Genomic DNA, 20,396 nt, shown 5'->3' on the forward strand with positions numbered 1-20,396 from the left:
ATCATTCAAATTCCTCTTGCTTGTCATCAAACTTAATCAGCAGCCTTAATACGAATGCTCATTAGTAAGAGGAGTGAATTTTTGAATGCATAGAAACGGACAGAGTAGAATACGAACACAATGAAAGCTGTGTTCAGAGGAGGATGTTGACTCATTTAATTTGCATAACAGCAACAGTACTCACCAAGAAATGAATATAAACAGAAACTTTGATGAAAATAAAATTCCACCAGAGAATGGCACTACCTTGGTGATTACCCTGTAGATCATTTAGTTTTCAACGTTCGCACAAACGATGTTTCTTCAAGTTCACTTGAAGAACACAGATTGTTAAAGGAGATGGACTGGGAGGAAGACAATTAAAATGGTGAAACATGTGCTCTGTTGACTGAGAATGAAATAAGAAAATTCCAAGTTGATAGCGAACAGTTGCAGAAGAATTGTCTTGAGAAAAAACTATATTTCAAAAAATGACCTGATCTTTTACTTCAAGTTTAAACCATGGAAAAGCAGCATTTTCAAATCCACAATTGAAAATGATGACACAGAGAAAATTAAAAGTGACAAATCAGATGATGACAATGTGTGGAGGATTTCCTAACATTTTTAGAAATTTTAGTGTTTTACATCTCTCATACGGTTTGGGGTGAATTGTAAAAATGAATAACTATAATTTATGTAGTGAAATACCACATTAGGAGATGATTTTGGGGGGAGACTTCAATGTGAAGAAAACAAAAAATGTTGTGTTTCTCTGTGTTGAACATTATTTCTTTGTAAATGAATGTCGTAGAAATTAGGACTTAGGTTGATCCAACATTAACTTTCTTCATCATTGCAGGATTTCTCTGAGTAGCAATGTGATGATGTAGCAGATGAGATTTTTCCATTTAGCAATAAAAAATTGTGTAATGTTTTGCAAAACAAATAAATAAATATGCATTTCTTTATATTTCACAGCATACATGTGTTTTATCTTCAAATTTTGAATGTGTTCTATATTGTTTTTCAGCACTTGTTAGATCAACCCTACCCCTATTTTAGGACTATGGTAAAGGAAGTTTTTTCAAATAGGACAGTTTCAGTTATATTCTAGGGACTGGGTTCTTTTTGAGAACTGAGTTGTTGATAGGATCAGTTTTAATGTTTAAAGGATCTTTTTCATGGTTTCAAGTTATATACCTAAGCATGGGTATAGAAAATAGCTTTCAGAAACCACAATTGCTGATCTCTGCTGATATTTGATTGCACTTTGAGATTTATAATAAAGGTTTTCAGTCTTAGTTACTAATTTGAAAATAAATGTATTGGTATTTGAACTTTTAAGTGATGTTTCTTTTTCCTTTGTATTGTAACTAAAGGCTTTATTGAGGAAATGATTCTGAACAAGAGTTCTTAGAGGATAAAGAAAGTCCATGTTGTCAAACCCTTTGAAAATGTTTATTTAAATGAAGAGGTGGTATGTTTATTTTACTTTTCATAAAGTCAGTCCCTCAGGATCTTATCTTACTAGCAATATTAGCTGGATTCTATTAACTTTATAAACTTTAACATAATTCAGATTTTTTAAATATAGTTTACATTTCAGACTGCCACCTTTTCTACTTTTAATCCAGATTAGTGAGGTTTAGTACATTATAAATGAGAGAATGTAAAAAATGTAATTGACCCATTTCCCTTTTGATACGATATCCCTTGAGTACAGTTTATAAATGTCCAGCTCTTGTATCTTGGGCCTTTTCACCGAGGAGTTAAGTCTCTTGGATTCTTATACAACCAACTGGATCAAAGCTATAGCAAGTAGTGAGAAGAGAATTGGCTGATAATGTACTCCTTGAGATGAGGCAAACATATCATTTGTTTAGAAAATGGTATTAACTTTCACTGTAACAACCATGATCATAAAGTGGTTTTGAAGATGTATTTCTCTTTTTTTGCCATCAAGGTATTATCCAACATTCTTTTAAAATAGTATAAGTAATTTGATTACTATGTGATTGATAATAAACATAGAACTAAGCTTCTGGAAGTTTCTATGAAATTAAACAAAGATTTAGGCCATTGAAGGTTATGGGAGGAGGGAATATATTTCCCCTACTGATTGTAGTGCTATTTATGAAGGTCAATTCAAGGAATTATAAGACTAGATTACAGAGTGCAAGCTGTAAAGGCACTCACTGGAAGATAAAGTTAGATGGGGTACAATGAAAATTTCTGAATGGCAGACTAACAAGATTGTCCTAGAGCAGCATGTATTTACCTTTGGTTTTGAAGGAAAGAAGCCAGAGGGAAATGTAGTGCTTAGTAATATTATCTGACAGTCGGTTACAGGAAAGATAAAGGGAAGAGAAAAACATTAGAATGCAGTCCAAGTGTTAGGTGATGTAGATCTGTTCTGAGATGGTGCTGATGTGAATGAAATTACAGAAAAAATTTCATAAATCTTCACATACATTTAGCTAAGGTATGAAAAAAATTTTAGTTTCACTTCCAACCAAGGGACTATATATCTTTTTAAATGATGATTATTATTATATCTAATTTACATATAATAGTTTTATATATTTCTGCAGTGGAGTGTGGTTTTTCAAAACATGAATGCATTGTGTGAGGATAAATCAAAACAATAAACATGCCCACTATCTCAAACATTTATCGTTACTTTGCATTGTGCACATTTGAAATACATTATACATTTTTCTAATTTGAAATATACATTTTCATCAACTATTGTTTACCTACTGTATTATAGTACTCTATAGTAACAATATTTCTTTTAGGTTCATCCAGATTGTCTCATTTGTTGATTTTATATCCTGCAACTTTATTCATTTATCAACTAGAAGAATATCTTAGTGGATTTTTTAAGGTTTTTCTGTATATATGATCATGTCATCTGCCAGGAGGGGACAATTTAACTTCCTCTTTTCCAATTTGGATGCCCTAAATTTCATGGTCTTATCTAATTGCTTTAGGTAAGACTTTCAGTACTATGTTGAGTAATAAAGGAGAAAGTGGACATCCTTATCTTGTTCTAGCTATTAAAGAAAAACTTTCAACTTTTTTCCCATTCAGTGTAATGTTAGCTATTTATGGTTTCTATAATGTTCATCATAGATGGCCTTTATTATATTGAGATATGCACTCTCATTTGTTGAGAGTCTTAATTAAAAAGGGATTTTTTTTTAACTATAAGGCACATGTGCTCACCAGAGAGAGGCAGAGTGACAGAGAGAGAGGGTAAGTGAGAAATCACCCCCAGAGGGGATGACCATGCTACAATACCTTCTCCATTCTCCTCTTGGGATTTTGGGCACACACGCACACACAACCAGTGTGAATTTCAAGCCGCCATGTCTGAGACTTGAACTGTGGTGTCAGTCATGTGAGATCCAGCACCTTAACCACCATGCCACCTATTGTGTTTTAACAAATATTTTTTTTGGATTGAGTCTCAAAAGTCAAAGATATGCTAGGCCTCATTAGAGCAGGCATGGGTAGAGGGAATGTTAAGAACACAGGAAGAAAGATTGCTACTTATTTTTCCTTTTTAACATTTATTTATTTCTTCCTTTAGAGAGTGACAGAGAGACTAAAAAAGTGAGACAGAGTCTTCATGCCACAATCTGCCTGAATCATAGGCATGGGTATATACCTGTCATGTGCTGGGAGATCTTGGGACAGGAACCTGGAACCTTCCCATGTGGGTCCAGCATTGCAAAACATTGTATTACTGCTATGCCACTGTCTGGCCCCTAGAAATGGTAGTTCTGAGGTCAAAAATTAGAATTTAGTACCTTTAACAGTTAATTCAAAGACAAAAAAAAGTCAAGAAAGAAAATTTGAGTGATAATTTAGTCTGTACATTAACTGATATGTATGTCAAGTGAGAATGAAGAATGAGTGAGACTAATAATTTATTTTAACCACCTTGTTATTTTGTCAATAGAAGTTGGAAGATAAGACTGAAAAACTGATTTTTCCTTTTCTACCTTACTTTGCCTCTTAATAAATAAGGCATAGTTTGAATCTATTATTTTTTTTTGAGAGGTTTTTGCTGCACAGCACGTGCGCCCACCAGACAGAGAGAGACAGAGGGACAGAAAGTGAGAAATCACCCCCCAGGGATGATGGCCATGTTGCAATCCCTTCTCCTCCACTCTCCTCTCAGATTTTGGGCACGCATTCACACACACCCAGCATGAGTTTTAAGCCACTGGGTCCAGGACGCGAACTGCGGTCGACTACATGGGAGTTCAGCGACATAGCCACTACAATAACTGCTGGTCCCATTTGAATCTATTTAGGAAGAAACAAACTATAATAGTTTCACGTTATGGGTTGCAATGTCCTGATGAATATTCTGATTCTGGTAATTGAAAAAAAAGAATTAAAGAAATGAATTGGAATTGTATCTAATTACAGATTTATATATTTATATAAATATAAATGAATTTACTTGGTATAAATCTTCATGTTCCAGTCTCAATTCTATGCCAGATTTTACTTCATGCTGTTTTTGATATTTTAAATACCTTTCTTCCTACTATTTCCACCTGTTAAATTTTATTCTGTGTTCCACCACCAGCATAAGTACTGACTCTTCAGTAAGGTACTCTTAATCACCCAGGTCACAAGTATCTCTCCTCTGAACTCCTGTAAATTAAAAAAGTATACTGGAGAGCATATAGCTGTTACATACCTAAGATCTAGGGTCCTATAATATGGGTTTGAATTCAAGCTCTACCATTAACTAACTAGTTCTATGACTTTGGGCAATTTATGTAACTTCTCTGAGTATTGACTTCTTCATTTTATAGGAAATTGATTCTCAAGGAGGTTAAATAAGACTATAATAGAACCTACTTACAGTCATTAATGAAGATAAAATGGATCAACACCTGTAAACTACTTAGTTTCTGGCACAGAGTATATGCTTATTACAAGCTAGCTGTTACGGTGTTGTATTATTTGTCTTGTCTCCGTGAGCCTTTTAACCTCAACTAGATTGCAAGTGCTTAGGAGACAGGGACACCAAATTCGGGCCCAACTTCAAACTTGCGTGTCTAAGTCAGCAAAGTAAAAGTCCTAAAATAACAGCTGTCATTTCTTACTATTTGAGTACCATCTTTATCTTCAGACCAATCTCACATAGTTTATTGGAGAATGACTTCTAAGCACATTTCCTTCATTTATATCACCACTTCAGTGATGTCCTATGGCTCTTTGTGAATTGGACTCAGTGAGCCTACATCTAGGATTGTCAGGTTTAGCAAAAACAAAACAAAACATAAAATCAAAACCAAAGATGAGACTGGCCTCCACTGGGTCCGTGGTTTTGGTGGCGTCCTTTGAGGCAGCGGGAAGGGAGTGTGGTGGTGGCAGCGGCTGTGGCAGCGTCCATGGACGGTATAAAATGGCAGGTTTCCAAGAGTAGAGGAATATGGTTTCTAGTTCTTAACTTCAAGTGTTCCTGGGTTTTGCTGGATGGAATAAAAGGGAATGTAAGCATAACCTCTGGGCGCTACATTTACTGAAGAGTGGCTGTAGCCCTGCAGTTCAGGTTAAAATCTGAGAATTATATAGATGCCAATATCCAGTGATCTCCAAGGATTCTCCGATTTATCAATAATCAGATCATTGGTTTTCAATTTGGATGGTATCTTATTACCTGTGAAACCTGTCTTGGCCTTCTCTGGAATTGACTTGTTGCCTTCCACTTCAGTTACACTTTACTCAGTGCTCTCCTGGTTGGTTCTGTGCTGCTTCAAGATACTAAGCCCACATTTGAGATGCAGCAGTCATCGCCCCCAATTCCTCCTCTACATTCTGATGTGCAGTTAAAAAACTTGCCCTTTTATAATGTTCTCATCAAGCCCACAAGTTTAGTGAAAAGCAGTATACAATGATTTCAAGAGAAGTTTTAATTTTTCTTGACACCTCAACAAGTTAGAGAGATATGCACATCCAGAGATTTTTTTGCCAGGTGGTAGGAGAGATTATACAGTCTAAGTTTAACTAAAACTTTGCCTAGTAGAGACAATTGGCTCTCATGATGATAATTATTCCAATAGTCTATATGTAAAAGTAAATGGGACGTTGTTTCCTTTGCCTGGCTAGCACCACCACCTAAGAATGGAATTGAACAGAAGCATCCTGGATGCCCCTTGCACATTATATCTTTAGCTAGGTTATCTTCAACTGTGCCAAACCAGATTTCAATGTCACGGACATCAGAAATTGGAAAGAATTACTCCATGTCCTTTTCTTGTATGACAGCTCACAACAGCCATACTATTACAGAGATTAAAAATGAAAGGTATTAGAAACTCTGATCATTCCAGAGCATTAATTGAAGAAAAACTTACTACAGATCCTGATAGTGAAATTGTCGCAACAAGCATTCAGATATCCTTGATGTGCCCTAAAGAGCTGTACTCTAAGCATTAGATACATTCAGCCATAACTATATCTTCTTGAGAGATGGATTTCAACTTTGTTTGTTACTGGGATGGATTCTACAAATCGATTTTAAAGTTTTCTGTTATAACAAATAGCAATAAAAATGATGTAAATATTCATGTAAACTTTTTTCTATCTAAAATGGTATAATCACTGAATCTAGGATGACAGCAAATTCTGTTTAACTTTATGAGAAGGAAAAAAAATATATGAAAAGAAGTAATGTTTGCTGAATGAGTCCTTTCCATGAAGATTTATTTAATTTTGTTGAAGTGATGAAGTTGTTTATTTTTTTTTCCTTTTCGGAGAGGTTTTTGCTATAGGGAACGTGTGCTCACTAGAAAGATAGAGACAGAGCGACAGAAAGTGAGAAATCCACCCCCCAGGGGGGATGACCACACTGCAATCCCTTCTCCTCCATTTTTCTCTCAGGATCTTGGGCACACATACACATGCACCTGGTGTGAGTTTAAGTCACTGGGTCCGGGACTTGAACTGCAGTCACTACATGGGAGTCCAGCAACATAGCCATGACACCAACTGCTGGTCCCAAGTGATGAAGTTTTGATTAAGTGGCCAAAGCTTGGGTTCCACTTTTCTTCCTGCAGTTTCACTTTTTTTCATGATGCCATCAAAGAAAAATGACCTCTGGGTTATGCATTTTTCCCCCCTGGTTGCTTTGACATCATTTGCTAATAAATGCAGAATGAAGTCCTGGGATCTAGATGCCTTTTATTAGTGGTTATGTTTAAGAACACTATGCAGATTCTGCCTTGACATAATGTGTGTTGTTTTTGGTAACTTTTCCATTCTAGAAGTATCTATATATTTGGGGCTTGCTTTCTCAAAAAAAGAAATTATGTGCAGTCTTTGAATGAAATATTTGGGGAGTAAGGTGTGGCTGACACATTTGTTGGAATGTTGTTCACACTGCCCAGAAACATTGATAGCTTTGAGGCAAACAAATTTGGGGAGTTGGGAATAACAGATTTTAATTTCTTCCTAAGAAATTAATTTGCTCATTTGTTTTATAGAATAATTTACAAATCTTTGTTGTAACTTTTCATATTTTAGTACCACTGACATAGAAAATAAGTTTTAGGTCTCTGATCATATTTTTCCCCTTAGCAATTATTTTCAAATTTAGGGAAGGGAGAACACAAACACTGGCAAGGGATGGGGGACAATTTCAGATTTCTTTTTTTCCTTTTTTTAAAAGAAAATCTTTTTTAAAATCACAAAAGAGAGAACAGAATTAGAAATGTTTGGATTAAAGTGAGGAAGGGCTGGAGAGGATAGACCTGAAGTCCACTTCATGTCTCGAACTCCATGCCACCTCCCAAACACCATATACAGGGAATCCTTGTAGTTTTTGCTGGGAGAAATTTGTGAATCACTGTACTATAGTTTGAGTTTAAATCAATTAGAAAACTGAGTTTTGCTCTTAGAAAAATACTTTCATCCAAAGTTTATAATTTTTTTCATTTGGCTTCCTAAATCATTTTTGAGTTCTCAAGGATTTAGTATATTTCTTATTTTTACATTTTGTCCCTAAGCTTTATCTACTTTAAAAGCAAACTCCCACTCCATTTTATAACTAATCCAATTGATCTTTCAAACAGAAGTGTCTACTTGCAGTTAAAGACTCTTCAATTGCATTTATAATAGGGTCATATTACTTCAGAGTTGATACAACTCCCAGGATTTGTCCCTTCTTGGTTTTTGGAAACTTCTCATGGTGTCATGGCCTTTGTGTGCTCTTTATTGAACTGATTTGATGTTGTGTAGAATATTTACATCCCTTTTTTGGCTATATCATCCCCTTATTTAATGTATTATCCTTTGGGAGGAATGCCTATTATTAAAAATGTAGAACAAAAAATACTCCAAATCTTACAGCAGTAGTTCCATCATCATTAGTTTTACCTTCTTACTAATTTTATTTCCAATCCATGTTACAGTCCTTTGATCCAGATTTAGAATTTCTTCCTAGTAAGATATATGTTGCTGCTCTAAATATAGATGCAAATTTTGTTGACTCTGTGATATATATTTAGATAAAAATATATAAATTTTGTTGACTCTGTAATTAGATAGAAAAAGTAACCCGATTTGTGTAGTATAATTTGTTAATAAGGAAATGATACATATTCATTATCATTTTGTTGCTCTTTAGCGTCTCAGAAATTGAAATAAAATACATTAAAAAAATAGAACTCTCATATAATCCAGCAATCCCACAACTGGATATATATTAAAAGGAAATGAAATCAGTATGTCAAGAGAAATCTTTTTTTCCGTGTATATGCAAAACTTCCCAGTGGCTAAGTTATAGAATCAGCCTAATTGTTTATCAACAGATAAACTGATAAAGAAAACATTGTAGGGGTTGAATGATAGTGCAGTGGCAAAAACCAGCCCTCTGAGAGACTGACCCACATGGAAAAGTTCCAGGTTCACAACTGAAAACCATCCTGAGTATGCCAGGCACACTTGTGTTCAGGATTTAGAGCAGTCTGAGGCTGGAGGTGAATTGCAGTGTTGGGGTTGCAGGCTGTCTCTGTCTTTCTGTCTCAGTCATGGAAGAAATAAATACATTTTAAAAATGTAAAAAAAAATGGTATATTCATGGCAAAATATAATTCAAGTATAAAAAATAAAATATATTTGTCATTTAATTTTATTTTTAATGTTTGTCTTCTGTTTATTAAAGAAAATATTATGCTCATTATAACATATTTAAACAGATGGTATAAAGGTGTAAAGAAGGAAATAAAAGACACTCAGAGAGAAAATTACTGTTCACTTAAGAAATAATTTTAATGTTTTGAATATGTGATATGTTTATATGACTGAAAAAAAATACTGGCTCACTAGTAGCTGGGGATTTAGGTAAGTGATACAGAAAAAGTACCTTTCTGGAACATTATTTACCCTTTGCACGAAAGTAATCAATAATACTTTACTTTGCAGCATGTAATTATTCTTATCATCTCTATTCTCTGGATTAGGAAATGGTCTTAGTGCAGTGTTTTTACTTTCCTAAAGTGGCCTGGTTGCATTGCAAAACCTGGATCTTCTTTTAATCCAATGTTACTTTTCTCTGTCTGCCTGTTTATGACCTTTTAACACCTTTATTATCATTAATTAGTTATTCCTGGAGAGGCTGTGAAACCTATTGGTCTTCCTGTGTCGCCTATCAAATGACTTTTGAAAGGTAGTACATTCTAAATTATGATCGACTAATACTTTAAAGATTTTTTTCTTTTGAAATTTTTTAAATTAATTTACATTCATCTGCTAATCATCATCACAGCATACAAAAATGGTTTTCCATCCAGAATATACTGCATAGTGGCTTAATCATGTATGTTATTAATAATTTTCCATTTCTAGTTTTTTTACCCCTATGTTTGACCCTCTGCCCTTTCCCACCCTCTTCTCACACTGTTTCTGGTGTCTACAGTTGTCTTCCATTCCTTTTCCCTCCACATTTTATTGATCACACAATTTGTTAAATAATCTAACTACTTTCAATAGCACGTTCAACTGGTAATTTCAAGAAAATCAGTTTTGAATTAGTAAGGAAATTTCCTTAAAACTTAAAGCCTGGAAACAGGTTAGTATCCTGTTCAAATAGTAGGTACATGAAACTATTAACAGCTCAAGACTGGACAAAAACTCCTAAAACCAGACAACAAAGCCTAGAAGAAAAGCAGCTATATTTTAGTCAAAAGTCACAGAATGCTATTTCACCAGTTCAGTCTCATTTTTTCCACACATTTTGCCAGAGGGACAAAGAGACACAGACAGAGAGAAAGTGAAAAATAACCAAGACTCCCACCCCTGTCCCCAGGAATGGCCTTATCATAATCCCTTCTCCTCTATTTTCCTCTCAGGATTTTGGGCAAGCATGCATATGTATTCAGTGTGATTTTCAAGCTTCTGGGTCCAGGATTTGAATCATGGAGTAGGTCAGGTGGGACCCAGCCCCTTTAACCTCCATGATACTTTCTGCTCCTATCAACTAATGTTTTTAGTAGGAATTAATTGACAACTCAGTGAAAGCAACAGTTGGTCTGTGTGTTACAGGCACCACAGGACCCAGGAGAGACATATATGTGTGTGAACATGTGTATGTGTGTGCAAGAATGTGCACATCTGTTGTAAAGGGAAGCAATTGGCAATATCACAGGAGAAGTAACCAGATGAACTAAATTGCAGGGGTCTGGGAAGAACTGTACAAAGATTTACCTCATAGTTATGCAGGGGGCTAATATTTTAGATATGGCTTGTGCGTCTGTGTACAACATTGAAATTGGAAACTGCTGTGGTATAGACCCCTTTAGGGGATGCCACTTCAGCTTTGGACCTCAGCAACCTTTTCTGACTTATGTATATATCCAATGACCCTGACAGCCTATTTGCTCTGAAGTTGTTGTCACACTATCAGTTCCAAGGTGTAATTTTAAATGAAAAGATGAAGATCCTAAGAATAGGAGGAAGTCCTGTCCTTTATGAATTTACCATATTGCCTTCAAATTTGTGACTTTCTTATCTCTTCCTTCAGTACTTCAGTACCTCCCTTTCTGGAATTACTTCTAGTGATCCCAGACCCCCATATACACCTCTTTAAGCAGGTCTTAGGCAAGGTCCTTACCATTCAGTGAGGAAGATCTTTTGTCTATCAGACTACCCTTCCATTTGACTATCAGTCCCTTGCTCTCTGCCTTGGTGAATGTTTGTAAAGGAGGGGGTTTGCATTTGAGGTCTTGTCCATTGGGAGAACAATACAGGCATCAGTCAATGGGGAAGAAAAGATGTGGTTCTCAGCAGAAGAACTTCAACCCTCCTCAAACCTGATTATTAAAAAAGCTTCTTTTTCTTCATTTAAGGTCAGCTTTGTTGTAAGATTTGGCAAGGAAAGAAAGAACATTCTGTTGTACAAACTATAGCAAAGATTTTCTGATTGAATAAGAGAAGTCCAGATTGGCACTTTCAGATAAGCTCATTTAGGCTAAGGTCATCTCTGGGTCTTCCAGAGCCTCTTACATTCTGGGAAGGAAGAGGAAGAAGGGTGTTTAAAACAACAATTACCCTTTTCCCATTATGTGAAGTCTCTTCCTCCTTAGCTGAGACTTTTGCTCTGACAAGGAAAAAAAACATACTATTTTTAATATATTCTAAAGGAAGTTCAATCAAATGTGAGATGTGGGTTCTCACTCTTTTTATTTCTTTTGTAAAACTAGAACTGAAATCTATCATTTCATAGTAAATAACAGATCTATATTCAAATAAATAGGAAATTTTGTGGCACTTTTACTCACCTTTGCCCTCATCATGGTGATATAGCCTAATTTGAGAGAAATAGGAGCCTGGTGAGCTCCATGAACTGAAGAGGGAAGAGAAGATTGAATTTGAAACATTTTCACAAATCTGTGGACTGCCTGAGGAAATTAGACTCAGGTAACTCAGAAATTAGAAAATGTCTTGAAACAAATGACAATGGAAACACAACATAGCAAAACTTACATGAGGCAGTGAAAGCAGCACGAAAAGGGAAATTGATAGCTGAAAATACTTTTGTTAAAAACAAGAAAGACCTCAAATCATTAACGGAAATTTATACCTTATGGAACTAGAACAAGAATAACAAATTAAACCCAAACCTAGTAAAAGGAAGGAAATAATAAAGATTAGAACAGAGATAAACAACAGGAGGTTAGAAAAACAGTAGCAGAAATCTATGAAACATCAACAAAATTGACAAAACTTTAGCTAGACTGACAAAAAAGGGAAAACTCATGTAATTAAAACTCACAAATGAAAGAGGGAACAATATTACTGACTTTACAGAAATAAAAAGTGTTATAGAAGAATACTATAAATGTATGCCATCAAATTGGATAACCTAGATTAAATGGATGAAGTCCTAGAAAATTCTAGAAACACTCAACCTACCAGGACTAATCATGAATAAATAGAAAATTTAAACAGATGTATATGTAATAAGGAGATTGAATCAGTAATAATAATAATAAAAAATCCCTGCAAAGTAAAACCCAGATTCTAATAGTTAATTAAATGGTTCTTATGTTAAGTCCACAAACTACTTAAAGAAGAATTAATCGTAATCTTTCTCAAACTCTTTCAAAAAAATTGGAGAGGAGGGAAAAATTCTGAACTCATTTTATGAGGCCCACACTACCCTTATTTCTAAACTGGACAAAGACACTTTAAGAAAAGAAAACCACAGACCAATGCCCTTTATAAATATTGATGTACAAATCCTCAACAAATACTAGCAAACCTAATTCAACAGCATATTAAAAGGATTATACACCACAATCAAGTGAGATTTGTTCCTAGCATACAAGGATGGTTCACATATGTAATTCAATCAATGTGACACACTACAATAACAAAATGAAGCCAGAAAGAAAGAGAAAGAAAAAGAAAGAAAGAAAGAAAGACAAAAAAGAAGACGACAAAGAAAGAAAACCCATTGTGTCAATAGAGGCAGAAAAAAAAAATGAAAAATACAATACCAGGCTAGGTGATAGCATGGTAGTTAAAGCAGTTGGATCCCATGTGGCTGAGTGGTTTAAATCCCAGACCTGGTAGCTTGAGAAACATGGTGAGCATGTGTGCAAATGTGCCCAAAATCCTGAGAGGAAAATAAAGAAGAGATTGTGGTGTGATCATCCCACATTGTCGGGGGGAGGGAGTTTCTCTTTCTCTCTTTCACTTTCTCATCCCTTAGTGAGTACATGCACCTTTCCAGCAAAACTAAACAAGGAAAAAGAAAAAAAATATAATATCCCTTTATAATAAAAAACACTTAATAAATTAATAATAGAAAGGCTGGGTGGTATCTCAATGTGGTTTTGATTTGAATTTCTCTTAGATGGGAGATAGTGAGAAAGTTTCCATTTGTTTTGATCCATTCATATGTCTTTCTTTTTTTTTCTTTTTTTGAGAGGTTTTTGCTATAGGGTGTGTGTACTCGCCAGAAAGACAGAGAGAGACAGAGAGACAGAAAGCAAGAAATCACTCCCCAGGGGGATGGCCACGCTGCAATTCTTTCTCTACCATTCTCCTCTTAGGATCTTGGGCATGCACGTACACCAGCCCTGCGTGAGTTTAAGCTACCAGGTCCGGGACTCGAACTGTGATTGATTACATGGGAGTCCAGTGATATAGCCATTATACCAACTGTTGGTCCCCATATGTCTTTCTTGAAGAGTGTCTGTTCAGCTCATTTTCCCAGTCTTTAAATTGGTTTATTAATTTTTTTTGTGGATGAGCTGCTTGAGTTCCCTATATATTCTGATTTATTAGTCCCTTAACTGAAGCAGAGTTTGCAAATATTTTCTCCCATATCAAATCATATTGTATGTTATAATGATTTATAATGGCTAAATGTAAATAAGAAAAAAAGAAAAAAATTAAATATTATATTGTAAAATAAAAAAAGAAGAAAACTACTCAACCTAATAAAGACTACATATAAAATACCTACAGATAATATCTTAATAAAAGATCAAAAACCATGTCAGCAGCTGGTGTGGTGGTTAAGGCACTGGATTCCACATGGCCAATTCTATAGTTTGAGTCGTGGATAAGTGACTTGGAAAATCATACTGGGTATACGTATGTGTATGCTCAAAATCTGAGAGGAAATGAAGGAGAAGGGATTGAGACTTGGCCATACCCCTTGTAAGTTATTTCTCACTTTTCTTCTCTCCCTGTCTCTCTATGGAAAGTGCACATGCCCTGTGGCAAATAAGCAAAGAGATAAAAAAAGTTTTCATTTATTTCATTTAAGATCAAGAACAAAGAGAGGATTTCCAGTTTTACCACTTCCATTCAACGTAGTACTAGAAGTCCTAGCCAGGAAAAAATTAGGAGAGAGTAAGGAATAAAAAGCATCCATTTTGGAAAATTATCTCTGTTCATAAATTATTTGATCTTACATATAGAAAACCCAAAAACTGACAACTGACAAAAGCTGTTTCAATAAACAAATTAAACAAAATTACATGACATAAAATAATACAAAAATCAATTGTACAATAGCAGTGAACAATCTAAAAAAGAAATTTAAACAATTCCATTGACAATAGCATGAAAAAGAAACAAATGCTTTTAGATAAAGTTATCCAAGGAATCAAAAGTCTTGTGCATTGAAAACTAAAAAAGTGATATGGTAAGCTTGTTGAGGCTGGAAGGCTGTGCTTCAGAGACCCATGGCTCCCACTTGCCTTTGAACTCTCAGGTGTGTTGGTTGGGACTCTGAGAAGACCTTGTGCCCCTCCTCACCCCATTGGGACATCTGTTCCAGTGCAGGGAGACTGAGCTGCAGAGACTGTGGTTTATCACCTGCTAAATGCCACTTAATTCTATGACTTCAGTGCTTTCTGAATATAGACCCTTCTGTCTTCCTTAATTAAAGCTAAGCAGCTCAGTCTCAGGCACACCTGTTTCTAGAAACTGGAAGGACTTTGAATCATCTAAGACCAGTGACAACAGTGCAGGTTGCTGGTGAGCATCAGGGAAGTAGAGTAGCAGAGAGGTTGCCAATCACTTACTCCTGCATGCCTTTGAGTGCTCATAATTAACTGGGAGAATTTGGAAGGAACTATATAAATCACCAGATAATTAGAAACCATTGCAGAGGCACAAAAATAAATGAGCAACCAACAAAATATCTCTCCCTCAAGGGAAATCATCAATTCTTCATCATCCACAGACATCTCAATGGAACTTGTTGAAATGTCAGATAAAGAATTCAGAATATTTATAGTGGTGAAACTAAATGAGACACAAGAGAAAAGAAACGACAAGCTCAAGGAGATGAGGAAGTCATTTCATGATTTGAACGAAAGAATAGACACCATAAAAAAAGAATCGAATGTAATTGTTAGAGATAAAGACTGTGATACAGAAAATTAAAACATTCCTCAAAAGTATTAAAAGTAGATTTGATCATGGAGAAGATCTAATCTCGAATGGAGAAGTCAAAATCTCTGATCTAGAAATAATTATCAAAAAGACTGAGAAAATAACCAAGAAAAATGAGGAAAATATGTGAGAAATACTAGAAATACCATTAAGCACCAAACACCTGGATAATTGGTATCCCAGAAGTTAAAGAAAATACTAAGGATATTGATCATCTATTTCATGAAATCCTGGAAGAAAACTTTCCAAACCTAGAGAAGCATTCAAAAATCCAGACCCAAGAAATACAAAGGACCCCAAATAGAATCAACCCAAGATGATCTTCTCCAAGGTACAATTTAGCCAGATTGGACAAACCACAAAGAAAGATAACCAAAACTGGCAAGGGAGAAACTTCAAGTTACTGACAAACGTTATTACATCAGGTTAATATTGGACTTCTCATTGGAAGCAATGCAGGCAAGGAGAGAATGGGAAAATAGATTAAAATTGCTAAATAAAAAAACTATGCCAACTAACTTTACTATACCTGGTAGCATTATACTTAATATGAGAAGAAAAGATAAAAACATTCTCAGATAAACAAATTCTTTTATTTCTTTATTATTATTTATACATTCAATCACTATACATCATTTAGATTTTTTTTTTGTTTTTAGTCTTTATGTTCCTTTATTGGAGCAAGATTCCTGACGGGTATACAGAGATATATTCACTAAACATAGACCTGCACAGAAGTTACATACTTTCCATCTAGACAGGGTTGTTACACTTTGTCCATTGATGGAATAGTTCCATTATAAAGTTCTATACATCAAAAAGCTTTAATTTTTTTTTGAGAGGGTTTTGTTGCTATAGGGCGCGTGCGCTTGCCAGACAGACAGAGACAGAGAAACAGAAAGTGAGAAATCACCCCCCAGGGAGGATGGCCATACCGCAATCCCTTCTCCTCCATTCTCCTCTTGGGATCTTGGGCATGCACGTACACGCTCCCAGCGTGAGTTTAAGCCACCGGGTCCGAGACTTGAACCATGGTCGACTATGTGGGAGTCCAGTGACATAGCCATTACGCTAACTGCTGGTCCCAAAAAGCTTTAATTTGACGAGGCTGCCCATTAATTCTTCTCTGAAAAAGTGGCATTTCCCACTATACTGTACATCATTAAAAAGCTCATGCATTAGGTAGCCTCTCTGCACAGTGGCACTGAGCAGAGCTCGTCATCCCGAGATTCACAGTCAGTCATGTTTGGGAGCTTTATGCTAGAAAACGGGGACTTAGGGACCAAAAAAAGCATTCATAACTTCCAAACTTGACTTCTTACTCCAAGAGCCCGTCTTCTTGGCCATACTTTAAGTGCCAATGAAAACGTGCCATCAACTGTCCCATGTGGACGTTGGCAGTAGAGCACCAGTTTGTCTGATGGTGGTCACAGGCACAAAGGCCCATTTAAAAAACTGCCAATTTGAGATAAAAACACGAGATATTCAGAACTGAGTTTTGAGCACTCTTGCATCCCCAATGATAATATTGATAAATCAACAGCAAATTGTACCCATGTTTCCCAGCTGTGGGGGCATTAATACATTGATTTAAATCCCTTTACTCAGTCCACACAGCCCTGAGAAGTCATCCTGCAAAGTGCGTATCAAAAATAACGAAGTTCGGGTGACAGTTTGACAGTGAGGTGATCTATACAAGTCAAACTTGGAAGGTCATAGTAAGCCTATCTATTCTGAGAGAAAAGCATCAAATCCTTGTGTACACATTTAGTTTTATTGTAACAAAGCAACTTGTACACTTTTAACGTTTAAAACTGAGCATCTTTCCTTTCCAGTGAAACAAAAAGAAAATTTAAAAATAAACAGGAACAAAATTACAATAGAGAATGTCAATTCCCTCTCTCATCTTCCAGCTTTTTTTCTTCCCCAGGAGGTCTGTGCCTTCTTGTTACAATTTTATTGAAAATCCACTTACATGGTCTGGCACTCCAACAAGTTTTTTCAGTTCCAACGTGTTTGTGTTACTAAATTATCTTCTGTAATTTTTTTTTAAAATTTAATGATCCTCTCCTTAATCATATATGTTAAGAAATAAATATAATCAATATGAATAAATAGCCTTTATTTTTGCCTTCTTGCTTAAGTATGTTTTGCTCTTTTGTTTTCTTTCTCTGTCCCACCCCTCTCTTTCCCCCCCCACTTTGTTTTAGAGCTGCCAGTTCTAAGAACTCCTAATGTTAGCACAATCTCAAACATCTCTTTCTCTCTTTTTTTTTTTTTGTTTGCTACAGGCTGCATGTGCTCACTAGAGAGACAGAGAGAGAGAGAAAGTAAGTATAGACATCATCTCCCATGCCACAATCCCTTCTCCTTCATTTTCCTCTCAGGATTTTGGATATGCATGCACACTTACCCAGCATGTTTTTTAAGACACTGGGTTGGAGACTCCATGTGGGATCCAGCTGCCATAACCTCTGAGCACCTGCTGGCCCCATCATGCCTTTCTTAAAGGCATACACCACTTGTTATTTTGGGTTTCTAGAAATTACTTGTTCTGGGCAGTTGTCTATTTTTTCCTTCTGAGAAGAAATTTTAGCCAGCAGTTTACAAGAATTCTTGGCACAAAGGTTTATTTCTAATTTGGGAACTGGGCAGTATGGACAAATGAGTGAGGTTCAGACACTAATTTCACTTCACATTTGATGATACCCAATCCTAAATTAACAGGCGGAGGGTGAGGCAGAAACAGAAGAGAAAATTGATTCCAGAAATTCTTATATAGTAGCATTTTAAAAAACCCTAATTATTTTTATGTACACAAGTGGCTCTTATGCTCACAGAGCTTTTGGCTCTGTAACAACATTTTATACATATCATTAAATATATGGCACATCATTTTAACTTTGACATTAAACTATTTCTGTTTACAGAAATCTTCAAATTACTGCTTTTATGAAATGAACAAATTTCTACTGTTCTACTGTTCTAAATTCAAATTAATGAAAACTTTAAGTGATGTTAATAAAACAATTTATTAGCTCACATATAAATTTATTAGCCAAGCATTCAAGCTTTTTTAGAGGGCCCCATTGTACAGCCTTGTCCTTTTTCTCATTTCAACTCCCCAAAGTATGTCTCAACCCACTTTGATCCTGTATCATACTGCCAGCATATTACATATTCCACTCAAACATCTTAAAAATAGAAGTGTCTTTGGGTACAGGGAAGCATGAAAGGACAAGGGATGGAGACAGTGTGAGCCAAAGAGCTGGACAGAGACATACTTAAAATTTCTTTCCCAATTTTGGCTTTTTATGAAACTGTACCAGAGAGCAAAGAAAAATCTAAAGGGTTTTACTTTTCATTAAATAGTTTATTCAATCTAATGAATATCCTCATTTAGTTTATTTTGTTTGGAGAAGAAAGCTACATGTATTGCCAGACCAGTTGATCATATGCTCTTAGTTAAATTATGTGTGCTAATTGGACTTCTAAACATTCAGACCAAAAGTATGCATGTCCTAGATACCAGGAAAAACAACAGTTTGTTGCTAAGCTGAAGGAAACTGCCGCATTTTGGCCATTTGGCACTGAGCACCTTTTGTCCTTGACTCTTGGACATTTAAAATGAATCAAATGCACTACTATATATTTGGTCTGAGAGTCCCTTATTCAGATAATAATAAACTTCTGTGTATTTTCTGGCATCCATCAGGCAGGAATAGAATTAGGGATTTTCATAGTGTGGGTTCAATGAAAATGCTATGAGAAGGCTTTATAAACTCTCCATACAAATAATGTGAGTAGTAACAACAATCCTTTATATTTACATCATGATTTTTATGTTTTCAAAAGACTGCAATGAACATTATCTGACTTGATCCTTCCAAAAACCTGTGACAAGAAAGGTGTTAATAGTTACAGTTTACTTGTGGGGTAATGAAGCATAGTATTAGTCCCAGAGAAAACAAGCAGCCTGAGGTTTTACTCACAAGCCTGTATCACATTTTGAGGATTTTGAACCAAAAAGTACCCTGATTTCATATTCTGATATTATAAGTAACTGAAAATGGTTGACTTTTAAAATTCATTTTTACAGTCATTGTGTTATCTAACTTTAGACAGTTTTTAAAAGTGCAAACATGAGGGAAAAAAAGATTGGTTCAGGGTGACAGCTGTTCAAAATGATGTACTTTATGGTAGAACTGAGGACACAACCAAGATCTTTTGTGTTTCAGTCTAGTACTCATAGCCTCATTTCAATATGTCATATAAAATGAGAGATCAAAGATGTTGTAGTCTCTATTTTTTCTGCCCCATATTATTTTCTTTATTAAAATATTTGTAACATTTACTTGCTTAGAACTTTTAAGAAAAGGTTCTGACAGGCTTCACTGTTTCTTTTAAAGTTTACTCTAGTCATTACTCCCTATAGCATATTTCCTGAAGGTTCTTTTTTAATTTTATATTTAATTTTTATTTAAAATCATGTAACACAAAATTTACCATCTTAACCATTCCTAAGTGCAGGGTTCAGTAGTGTTCAATATATTCACACTTTTACACAACCATTCTCTAGGACGTTTTTGTCTTGCAAAACTGAAACTATATCCATTAAACAAAAGTTCCTTATTTCCCATTCCCCCAGCTCATGAGAAATATCATTCTACTTTCTGTTTCTGTAAGTCTGATTACTATAGATACCACATATAACTGGAATCATACAGTGTCTTTCTGTGGCTGACATTTGCTTAGCATAATGTCATCAAGATCATTCATGTTGTAACTTGTGTCAATTTTTTTTTCTTTTTAAGACTGAATAATATTCTTTCTTTTTTGTTTGCTGTAGGGTGTGTATTCACTGGAGAGAGACAGAGAATGAGCGAGCAAGAGAGAAGAAAAGTGAGAAATCACCCCTGGAGGATGATCACTACACAGTCCCTTCTCCTCCATTCTCCTGTTAGGATTTT

At 35.4% G+C, this 20,396-nt stretch overlaps 2 pseudogenes; both read left to right on the forward strand.

The window, feature by feature from the left end:
- Positions 1-601, forward strand: part of LOC102477889 (vasculin-like) — a 1,619-nt pseudogene extending 1,018 nt beyond the window's left edge.
- A 4,815-nt stretch (positions 602-5,416) lies between these two features.
- Positions 5,417-6,450, forward strand: LOC102478309 (E3 SUMO-protein ligase PIAS2 pseudogene; annotated as a pseudogene).
- Positions 6,451-20,396: the final 13,946 nt, after the last annotated feature.

Source organism: Tupaia chinensis, unplaced genomic scaffold, assembly GCF_000334495.1.
Source record: "Tupaia chinensis unplaced genomic scaffold, TupChi_1.0 Scaffold144542_1, whole genome shotgun sequence".
Classification (NCBI taxonomy): domain Eukaryota; kingdom Metazoa; phylum Chordata; class Mammalia; order Scandentia; family Tupaiidae; genus Tupaia; species Tupaia belangeri.